Here is a 10,633-nt window from a genome sequence, read left to right as displayed (position 1 = left end):
TTAAGTAGTCTCGGCCCAGGGCAAATGGGCACCACTGCTCCCCCAAGTGGTGGGAGGTTTAACAAATAAACAAGTAACTGAAATGGCTCTTACAACAAGTGCAGTGCTTAATACGACTTCCAATGTCGGATGCATGACAATTCTGATTCCTAACATCGAAACTGCCAAGTCGCCAACTTGTAAAGATGATTTGTGGCTTGAATCCCTGATGAGTAGCATTAAAAAGGAGAGTTAGTTACCTGCCGTTTTTTTTTTTTTTTTTTTAAGTTTTAGATTTAGTTAGCTTTCGTTAACTAAAATAACCTTGGTACTGTAGTGTTTGTACAGTGGTGCCTTGAGAAACGAGTAACCCGACTTCGAGATCCAAGCCATCGTTAGGTTCATTTTTGCTTCAACTTGCCAACACAAACTTGAAATACAAGTACATATATGGTGGCGGTGAGCTCAATTCAAGTCAAATATTGAACAATTCATCAAAAAAAAAGAGGTTTCAATCTGTTCAATGCCACTTCCAATTCAAATTCAAAGAATTATGCATGCTTTGCCTTTGAATAATCCGCTTAGCTTAATGCTAACAAACAACGCAAAATGCCATTGACATGTTAGCATTAGCATTAAAAGTCACAAGTGTGGTTCCCATCCCCCCATTTTTATTCAAATTTTCCAAAAATGCGAAAATAAAACTGAATGGAAACGCTAGAAATTCAGAAAAGGGCCCAAAATTCGCAAAAAAAACGTTTTTTACGCTTGGAGGGGGTGGATTTTGAAGTGTATAGAAAGAAGGAAAATGCTAAAGTTTTGCCTATTAAAGCTGACAAGACCGGATACATGTCACACGTTTTGACCGGATATTACCAAATCACCAAAGTAACGTATGTTTGGGGGGACGACGATACAGAATTTATTTTGAAATTAATTAAAGAAGCGAATATTAATGCAATTTTAGATGGAAAATAGAAAAGAAACATGACGGTTTATCAAGAATTACAAAAATTGTCATGTCATGATGACATCGCACGGCGCAGTCGCACCCTAGTCTTCTTCTTCTTTTAAATTACCGGTGGATCACATCTCTACGGTGCATAGCGCCACCTACAGCTACGCAGTCCCCTCTCAAAATTTGCAAAAGAAGGAAACGGGCAGAAGTCGCATGTCCAGTTTGCACACTTTCAATAAATTTGCTTAAAATTTTCAGAACAATTGGATGGGACAACCCACTACAGTTTTAGAGGCAACAATACTTTGATAGCTTAATGTTCAAATATAAACACCAGAGATTGGTTAACTATAATATCATCTCTGAGAGTAGAGCAATATTTAAATATACTCATGGGCAAATATTCGTTAATCTCGATATAAATGACAAATATTCCAGTGTACTACGAAGTCACTTACATTGACAGTAGAAGAAATCCTATTCTTCTTCGTTTGTGTCTGCATGACTGCCCCCTGGTGGCCAAGGCCGACACACCAGAAGGAGCCGCACAATGAATTAGATTGCAGCATGAAACAAATAATGATGTACAAAAAGAAGGATGGAAGAGATTCCCGACATTTCCGTTCATTTCAATGAGGAAAGATGATTTGAGGTATGAATGTTTCGATTCATGAGCGAGGTCATGGAACATATTCAACTCACATCTCAAGACACCAGTGCACTTCCTTCCTTTCAATACTGTAACGTCATTGCGTGACTGCAGGCTACGCGAGGATGCCCAGCAGCTTGACTCCCAAGAACCGTAACGCATTCGGACTTGGCGCGTTCACGCAGTCATGGCAGGATTCATGCACACACACGCACACGCACGCGCGCAGCCCCTCCCCCTCACGCACACAGAAGAGGAGTAAGAGCTTAGTGGCGAACGGAGGATGTCACGGACCCCCGCAGTGCTTCACACTGCGATTGAGTGATGCAGTGAGATGGGACATTGCATGACTGGGAGCATAATAATGTGTGTGTGTGCACGCATGTGTGGCACTAATGTACCCTGCGCACACACACACACACGCACACGCACGTAACTGGAGTGGCCCCCTGCTGCGTTCCTATCAGTGTCAGCAGTGAATCAGCTCGCTCAAGCAGCAGCAAATCCCCCCCAAATCTCACTCCACTGACCCTGTACGGACAATAGCCCGCATCTAATTAGTGGCACATGCGCTGGCAGCACTCGCACTCCCCGAGCGCGCCGCCCTCCGACCCGGGGCCCACCTTCTCGGAACCTTCCTAAATAATTTGTACGGGGGAAAAGCTTGAGAGGCGGGACGGGACGCGAGTCTGGCGAGACTGCACGTTTTTGCACGCAAAGCTCCCCTCGCCTTCTTTTTCCTCTCCGATCTGAAGATTGTGGAGAGCGGACGTTGCAGTCGTGCTCGCAAGTTGACAAACTCTTGGGGTGTGTCAACTTATGAGCACAACTGTAAATGTAGGAAAGCTAATCATTAGGCGATTAAAAGGGCTACTTGACTCATTGAGCCGGTTTCAGAAATCAATCGATTTGTCCAGAATGAATGTGATAACTTTTAATCCTTTTGAAAAGACATTTTGCCACCTGCTGTCGACCGAAGTTGACATCATGTGTGCTCAGAGCTCAGGTAACGACTAGGGATGTGACGATAGCGGCAAAATTGCAAAAATTAAAACGGCCACAATTTATTTTCGTCGTCATGTCACAATATTAAAAGCAGCACATCTGCTAAAAAAAAAAAGTCAGGTTGATTTCCATTTGTTCAGTTCTAGCGCCCTCTGGTTGCTAGTTTTTTTTTTTAAGTGCGGTTTAATTTTCACAAGGCATGTTTTGGCCCTTCTATGTTTAAAATCCATGCTAATGGTCAGATGAAGGGGAATGTAACATGCTTGTGAAGCGAGTCAATATGTGGAGGAACTCAATGGATGCCTTTAAGTGCCTCAATATTAAGTCTTATTAGAGATTGTAGCTCGTTTATATGCATTGCTGTTATGTACAAAAGCACAACATCTTGTGATCATATCGTCTAGTGATGTTTGGATATCGTGACATCCCTAGTAACGACCAATCACGGCTCACCCCTTTTGCGGGTTTGGTCATGTGAGGTTGGCAAACTGAGCCGTGGTTGGTCGTTACCTCAGCAGGCGTGATGTCATCTTCATTCGACAGCAAGCGGTAAAACGTCTTTTGGAAAGTACTAATTGTAACTTATCACATGAATTATTGACAAATGAGTCAAGTATCCTTTGAAAATTTGTAATCACAGTTAATCACGACTTCAATAGTTAACTCACGATTAATCGCAAATTTTATATCGAATTCTGTACTCTTGTTAACATTAAAATAGAAAACATGTTAAACTAAACTGTTAAACATCTTTTAGTCATTGATACAGTAATTTCATAATAATTCATGAAATTGAGTTAGCCCCTTCAGATCCGCATTTTTTCTGCAGGGCAAAATTTATTTTTCTTTTTTGCTGATTTGGACTTTTTTCCCCACATAAGAACAACATGGAATTTTGTTTTTTGGGGTAATCTCATATGACGCCAGGATGCAAATCAACTTGCGATTGTGATTGGTTAGTTAAGATCCAATCATGAACCAGAAGTGATGACATCATCCGAATGATGTGTTTTATTGGTTTAGACATGCGAACATGTCATGTCCACTGCAATCATCTGTGGGTCCGAATGGGTTAAAATTAAAAAGATGTACTGTACTGTAAAAAAACGATTTGTGTTGAGGTCATTTTCTGCCGCTAGATGGCATCATTGCATTTGTAAGACATTGGTGACAGTTTAGGGCATTTTTCTTTTCATATTAAGAGCTAATCTAATCTTCAAGATGAACTAACTTGTGAAATTCTGCACATTTTTAAAATTGTAAAATACAACTTGACCCCAGTCTCCACAAATATATGCATTATTATTACATTTATTACTGCTAATTGTTGACGTGGTCGTGTCTGCTGTGTTACGGGCTTTCCACGTGAGGGGCAATCATTAATCGCGTGTTGAAAAAAATGGTGGCGTTGAAGGAACTTTAAATTAACTCAAAATTAACGCACAAATTTTGACACCCCAACTAATCATCACTTAATGACACAAAAATGCTATCAATCATAACCAAAATTCATACACGTCAACTTCAACCTCTGAAAATATCAATATTCTACTGCCCACGTTGCACTCTAAAAATTGATTGGTTTAAAAAAAAAAAAAACGAAAAAAAAAAAGACCAATCTAGTAGGTTAAGCACATATTGGTTTGATTAACTAATAGATTGGTCAGCCATTGACCATTCCGGGTGGTTAGGGCATACCGATTTTATTGGTTAGCCAAACAACCAATTGAATTGGTTATAATGGAAAGTAAATCTAGATGGATCGCTTGGAAATATATTTATTGTATCAATTTATTGCATTCTAAATGTATTTATTAATTATTATAAGTGATTACTATATATTATATAACTAATATAGTGTTTAAAAATAGAAGAGTGTCTAGGTGGGAGGTTGTGGGTTCAATCCCTGGCCGGGTCATACCAAAGACCCATTTGCCTCCCTGCTTGACACTCAGCATTAAGGGTTGGAATTGGGAGGTTAGGTCACCAAATGATTCCCGAGTACGGCCCCTGCTGCTGCTCACCGCTCCCTCAGGGGATGGCGCAAATGCGGAGAACGAATTTGGCCCCACTTTTGTGGGTGTGGCAATCGGTGGCACTTTTTTTCAGGAATCCTGTGACCTGCGGGATTCCTGGAAAATGTCAGCCTCTAATACAGATTAACCAACATCTTTTGTATTTGGTTGAAAACGCCTTCCATTCTAGAGTGGTTGTTTTAACAAAGGATCCGTCAGACACAAAACTACCAGCTAGATTGGTCAAATGTAACCTTTTTTTTTTATTTTGGGTTAATTTGACCAATCCGTTTGTCACCAATAATCTTCCATTTGCGCTAGTAACAATCCGGTAATTTAGACTCGTTGACGTCTTGAAATTTTCTCCAGCGTGTTGGGTATTTTTGAGCGAAACTTGTCAGCCAATTGATGAATGGGCTTTCCTGAGTACAAGATGAAACGAAAGAATGGAGGAAAACGTTGAGAAATGATGAAGTTAGTTATTCTGTTTGACTCAAATTTGGAATTCTGTTTGACTTCAACTGTCTTTAGAAGAGAAAGAACATTTGACTTGCCCGGATTCCCACTAGCCGCGTGCTGCGTGGGTGGCGACCCTGATAATGAAATAATTGGCCAATGAGAGCAGCGGGAGGGCGGGGCCTGGGCAAAAATGTATCAAGTGACCTGGAAACAAGTACAATAGCAACTTTTGCCTCTTAAGTCGTCCGCATAGGAACAATAGCGTTAGTCATTGCTGGTGATGACATCATCGGCCGGGTTATTAGCAATAACCTCCCACATTCTTGCCGGCATTTTGACCAGGGAGCCGTTTGCATTTAATTAGCGCTGACATGTAGACATAAAGGGGTGACACCTTCCTATTGCAGTTATGATCTGGAAGTTGATCGTTGTTTCATGATTACAGCTTGGGTGACATCACCACGCTACTCCTGACTTGTTACACTCACACAGAAGTGAGCCCGCTTTGCGTACGTTCTATAATCAAGACGGGCACATGCGACCGTCATGGCGTCGCGCATGCATGTTTTTTAGGGCAGGAACATGTGAACACATGTTCAAGCTGGGAGGAAACCAGCGGATTGGAAGAACCATCTGCTGGCAAAAGATGATCTGAGGATATTGTTCTCCCCAGGTGGGGACGGCGGGGGGGCTTGTAGGGGCCCCTCGGCCCCCCGTCAGAAGAGGGAGGGAAACGGGTGGCTTAAGGAGCACAAGCTCGCCGTAATCTTGTTTTCATTCTTCGTACTCTGGCAAGCTTGGGTTTCTTTTTTTTTCTCTTTCAAAACAGGTCTGATCAGATTTAAGAGTCATTTTTGGAATGTTTGATTGATGAGTCAGCAGATTTTGAGCTTGACACGTTAAATGGTGGCCTTCGTCAATAACGGGAGGCCGGAACCTTCAACCTCCTGATGTGCGCAGCTTGTGCATGGTGAGCAGCAGTGGGGATTACTTGCAATGCTCTGCTGCATCCTGTAATTAGGATCTTCACCATCTTTCCTTGCCAGCCTCATCTTCATCCTCAGCCTCATCCGCAGACTCAACCCCCCCCCCCCCCCCGCCCATCAGTCACCTCCTCCTCCTCGGCAGCGAGTGATGGCAGAGTGATGAAAAGGAGGAAACAACAGATTGTTGATGCTGACCTGTCCAAGAGAGCACAATTGTGGCGCAGGATTGAAAATCTAAATCTGCATTTAGAGGCTTTTGTTGGGTCTGAGGCAGCAGGCTTGGCACGAAGGGGACATCGGGCACGTGTACACACACACACACACACACACACTGAAAACACTCCCTACAGCCAATGCAAAGTCAAAGTGTGTTTATCACACTGGTAAAAAACACACATGGAGCTGTTAAAGAGCCTGTAAAACAAAAATAAATGTCTTGTAAAGTTGACACAGCACAAAGAAGAGTGCTGGCAAGTATGTTATATGAGTCTTCAAAATGGTGAAAAATCAATCCACTGTCTCGACTCTCAAATGAAGTGCGCGACGAGTCCGCCGGATGAACTGAAACCACACACCGTCCACCTGTCAATCAAATGTCATGATCTCAAAATGGATGCTACCTGGCTTTGCATCTTTCTGACACGTTCACATCACACTGACCTACCTGAGAACCATCCTTGTTCCTCCATTTTATAAGCTAGCAATATGTATTAGCATAGCATAACCTAATGTTAGCCACGTAACGCTAGCCCATTAAAAAACATTTGTCACTTCAATCAGAGGGGGAAAGGGGGGCGGGGGGGGGGGGTCTCATGCTTGTCACCCAACTACATCACTGGGCAACCATTTTAGCCACACCCCAAAAATCAGGAACACAGAAATTGTGGAAAACAGTTTAACGCTTTATCTCCACAATAGAGATCCGGAAATCACGTGACTATTTCTTTGTGGCAGGAAAGTAGCGGCGCCGCGTTAATGGACTACAATGACGAGGAGGGATAAAACTAGCGTTTATCCGTCAACTTTCCGCCCATGAGCATCGACAGTCACTTTGATGAAAAGGACATGACATACATGTGTGAAGTGGTCCGGTTGGATGATAATATCATTGCCAATGAAGTGTCAGGAGTGCTTTCCCCCCCCCCAACTAGGCTTTACAATACAATCCGGATTTATTTCTCCTTTATGTGGGCTCAAAATGCCATCGAAGTTAACAGTTTCACTCAAGTCTCTGCAGCTTTATGTAAATACATTAGCAACTTAGCATCTGCTAATTCGGCCGCTGCCGTTGTCATTTATGCCGTAAAAAGTCTTTATGGTGTTGGTCACTTGTTAAATTCAACTGTGTAATATCGATTGAACCGTAGCAGCATAAACAAACGAAACTGATCATTTCCCCCACATTAGCCTCCTACAGGCTAGCTTCAGGCAAGTTAGCATCTGCTGATTTAGCCACTGTGTACAAAGTGCCCGATCACATCTTTTGCCTTTATTTAATAACTATACAATCAATGCTCAATCCTTTTTTTTTTTTTTGCCTCTTCCCGTTGTGGCAGCTGGTCCACAACAGCTGTCAATCATTGTTCAAGTGTGGCATTTGCCGTTTACTCAAAGTGGCAGATGTTTTCTATGCTGCCAAAATGGCTGCGCTAACTCCCATTTTGGGACCCGTGACGCCATCGTCTGGATCTCTATTCAGTACTACATTCTCACACGTTCAGCATTTACTTTCAAACTTGTGTCATGTATTTAGAAACAAAACTCTGAATTTACTGACAAGGACTTTAAGGAAAAAAAGAAAACCCCCGATATTTACCGGGTCACATTTGTATTCATTGAGCAAGACTGTTTTGCTGTGGGCCGATCACTTCCCACTAAGCAAGAACAAGTTGAATGTTTGCAGTGCATGGGAGAATCGTAGCAGCGTTGTTTGTTTGTTTGTTTGTTTGTGGATGTTGCTTGTTGTCATATGTGAAAGCATAAGGCCGCTCGAATGCGGATAATCCTGGCCTGGTAATGCGCTGGCCCAGATTGCGGCGGACTCCATCGAATAGATCAGATCAGTTGCCCAAACAATGGCCGGCTGCCCCAAATAGGTCATCGCATCGCCACGAGCAGGCCAAGGCAAACTTTATTTACAGCACAGCCTTCACTTTAAGTGTGGAACAACAACGTCAACAGATTCAAATTGAGCCGTGGTGAGACCTGTTGGAGCGCAGGGGGCGGGGCCAAGGCCATCCGCTGCAGTCATATGGCGGCAGATTAATTCAACGGATGCTGCTCATCAAATCAGCACAAAGACGCTTCTTAGCAGATTAATAGCTGCAACATTAAGCCATTCAAATCTTATCACAGTGTAATCATCTGTCAAGCGCTCCATCCAGCGAAGTCACTGAGCGCCTGTCAAGCTAAATCCTGATTAGCATTAGCGTCGATGGCCTCGGTCAAGGTGACAGACTGCTCTGCTCCGTCCTCATTCACAAGATGACATCGCCAACCTTTAAGGGGGTGCCGGCCTGCACATCATTGAATTAAAGAATTTGAAAGAAGAACCCCGTATACATTTTAGTTGTTCTAGGAGGCTTTTCCTATTTTTTTTCTTTCTTTCTTACAAGAGCCTGAAGGTTTTGTGCCAATGTTAACCTTCAAAATACAAACCTGTCACCCTCGACAGGAAAATAAGCATGTTATTCGAATCACTGTAACTTTTGAACCGTTTGCGCGAGCAACGTAATTCCAACCCGCTTCTGAAAGCAGAGAAGCAGCGCTTTACCTCATGACTACATACGTGACGTCAGCTGTCAGATCATCACGGGTGGAGGAGGCGGAAGTGGTGCGTCATTGAGGAGAGTGACATAGAAGACAGGAAATGACACGTTTTTCCAAATCACCATAACCCTGGAACCGTTTGCGCTAGCAACGTAATCCCAACGGATTCTGAACGCAGAGAAGCAGAGCTTTACGTCAATACTACAAACACTAGAGAGTGACACAGAAGACAGGAAATGACACGTTTTTCCAAATCACCGTTTGCGCTAGCACGTTTTTCCAAATCACCGTTTGCGCTAGCAACGTAATCCCAACGGATTCTGAACGCAGAGAAGCAGAGCTTTACGTCAATACTACATACACTAGAGAGTGACACAGAAGACAGGTGTCATGGCCCAATTCAAATCCACCACCCTGTCATGTGCTATGCATGTAAAGTTGTTGTCTTCTTCCGGTACAGTTTAGTGAAAATGAATTTCCCCACGGGGACCAACAAACCAATCAATCAATCAATCAATCAATGTTTCGGTCCTGTGGGGGTTGGGTTTTGTTTAGGTGTGTCCTCGTTGGCTTTGTCTGTGGTTGTTGTTTGTCATGTGTTCCTGGTTTCTTCCCTTGTCTCGTTATGTCAAGCCTTGTCCACCTGTGTGTTTCTTCTCTTCCCAGTGTGTGTGACCAATCAGTGCCCTCGTCCACGTCTCAGTCAAGTCGTCCACGTCTCGGTCAAGCCGTCCACGTCTCAGTCAAGTCATCCTTGTCACATTTAAGTCGTCTTTGTCTCAGTCAAGTCATCCTTGTCTCAGTCAAGTCGTCCTCATCACAGTTAAGTCGTCTTTGTCTCAGTCAAGTCATCCTTGTCACATTTAAGTCGTCTTTGTCTCAGTCAAGTCATCCTTGTCTTAGTCAAGTCGTCCTCATCACAGTTAAGTCGTCTTTGTCTCAGTCAAGTCATCCTTGTCACATTTAAGTCGTCTTTGTCTCAGTCAAGTCATCCTTGTCTCAGTCAAGTCATCCTCATCACAGTTAAGTCGTCTTTGTCTCAGTCAAGTCATCCTTGTCTCAGTCAGGCCGTCCACGTCTCAGTCAAGTCGTCCTCGTCACAGTTAAGTCATCTTTGTCTCAGTCAAGTCATCCTTGTCTCGGTCAAGTCGTCCTCGTCACAGTTAAGTCATCTTTGTCTCAGTCAAGTCATCCTTGTCTCAGTCAAGTCGTCTTCGTCACAGTTAAGTCGTCTTTGTCTCAGTCAAGTCGTCCTTGTCTCAGTCAGGCCGTCCACGTCTCAGTCAAATCGTCCTCGTCACAGTTAAGTCATCTTTGTCTCAGTCAAGTCATCCTTGTCTCAGTCAAGTCGTCTTCGGCACAGTTAAGACATCTTTGTCTCAATCAAGTCGTCCTCGTCACTGTCAAGTCGCCCACGTTCTGCCTAGTCATCCTGTCCAGTCATGGCGACCGGCCTACTCTCGTCTATTCCAGTCATTGTCTACTCACCTTACTCTGGGTTTCAATAACGTTCCTCACATTGCCCTTCATTCCTGTCTCCCTGCCGTGTTTCCCCGCATTTGGGTCCACCATCTTGCAACCACTCACACTCAGCATGATAACAGGAAATGACGCATGTTTTTCAAATCAACGTAACTCCAGAAACATTAGCCCTAGCAACGTAATTCCAATGGATTCTGAAAGCGGATGAGCAGAGCTTTACGTCGAGAGGAAAAACAAAACAAAACAAGAAAACTGCTATAATACAGTAGTAGTATCTAAAGGGGTAACTACTATTTTGAACTGTTCATAATTCTTTTTACCTTCTCAGTTC

This window comes from Vanacampus margaritifer, chromosome 1 (genome assembly GCF_051991255.1).
Source record: "Vanacampus margaritifer isolate UIUO_Vmar chromosome 1, RoL_Vmar_1.0, whole genome shotgun sequence".
Classification (NCBI taxonomy): Eukaryota; Metazoa; Chordata; class Actinopteri; order Syngnathiformes; family Syngnathidae; genus Vanacampus; species Vanacampus margaritifer.
Note: the sequence above shows the minus strand (reverse complement) of the source record.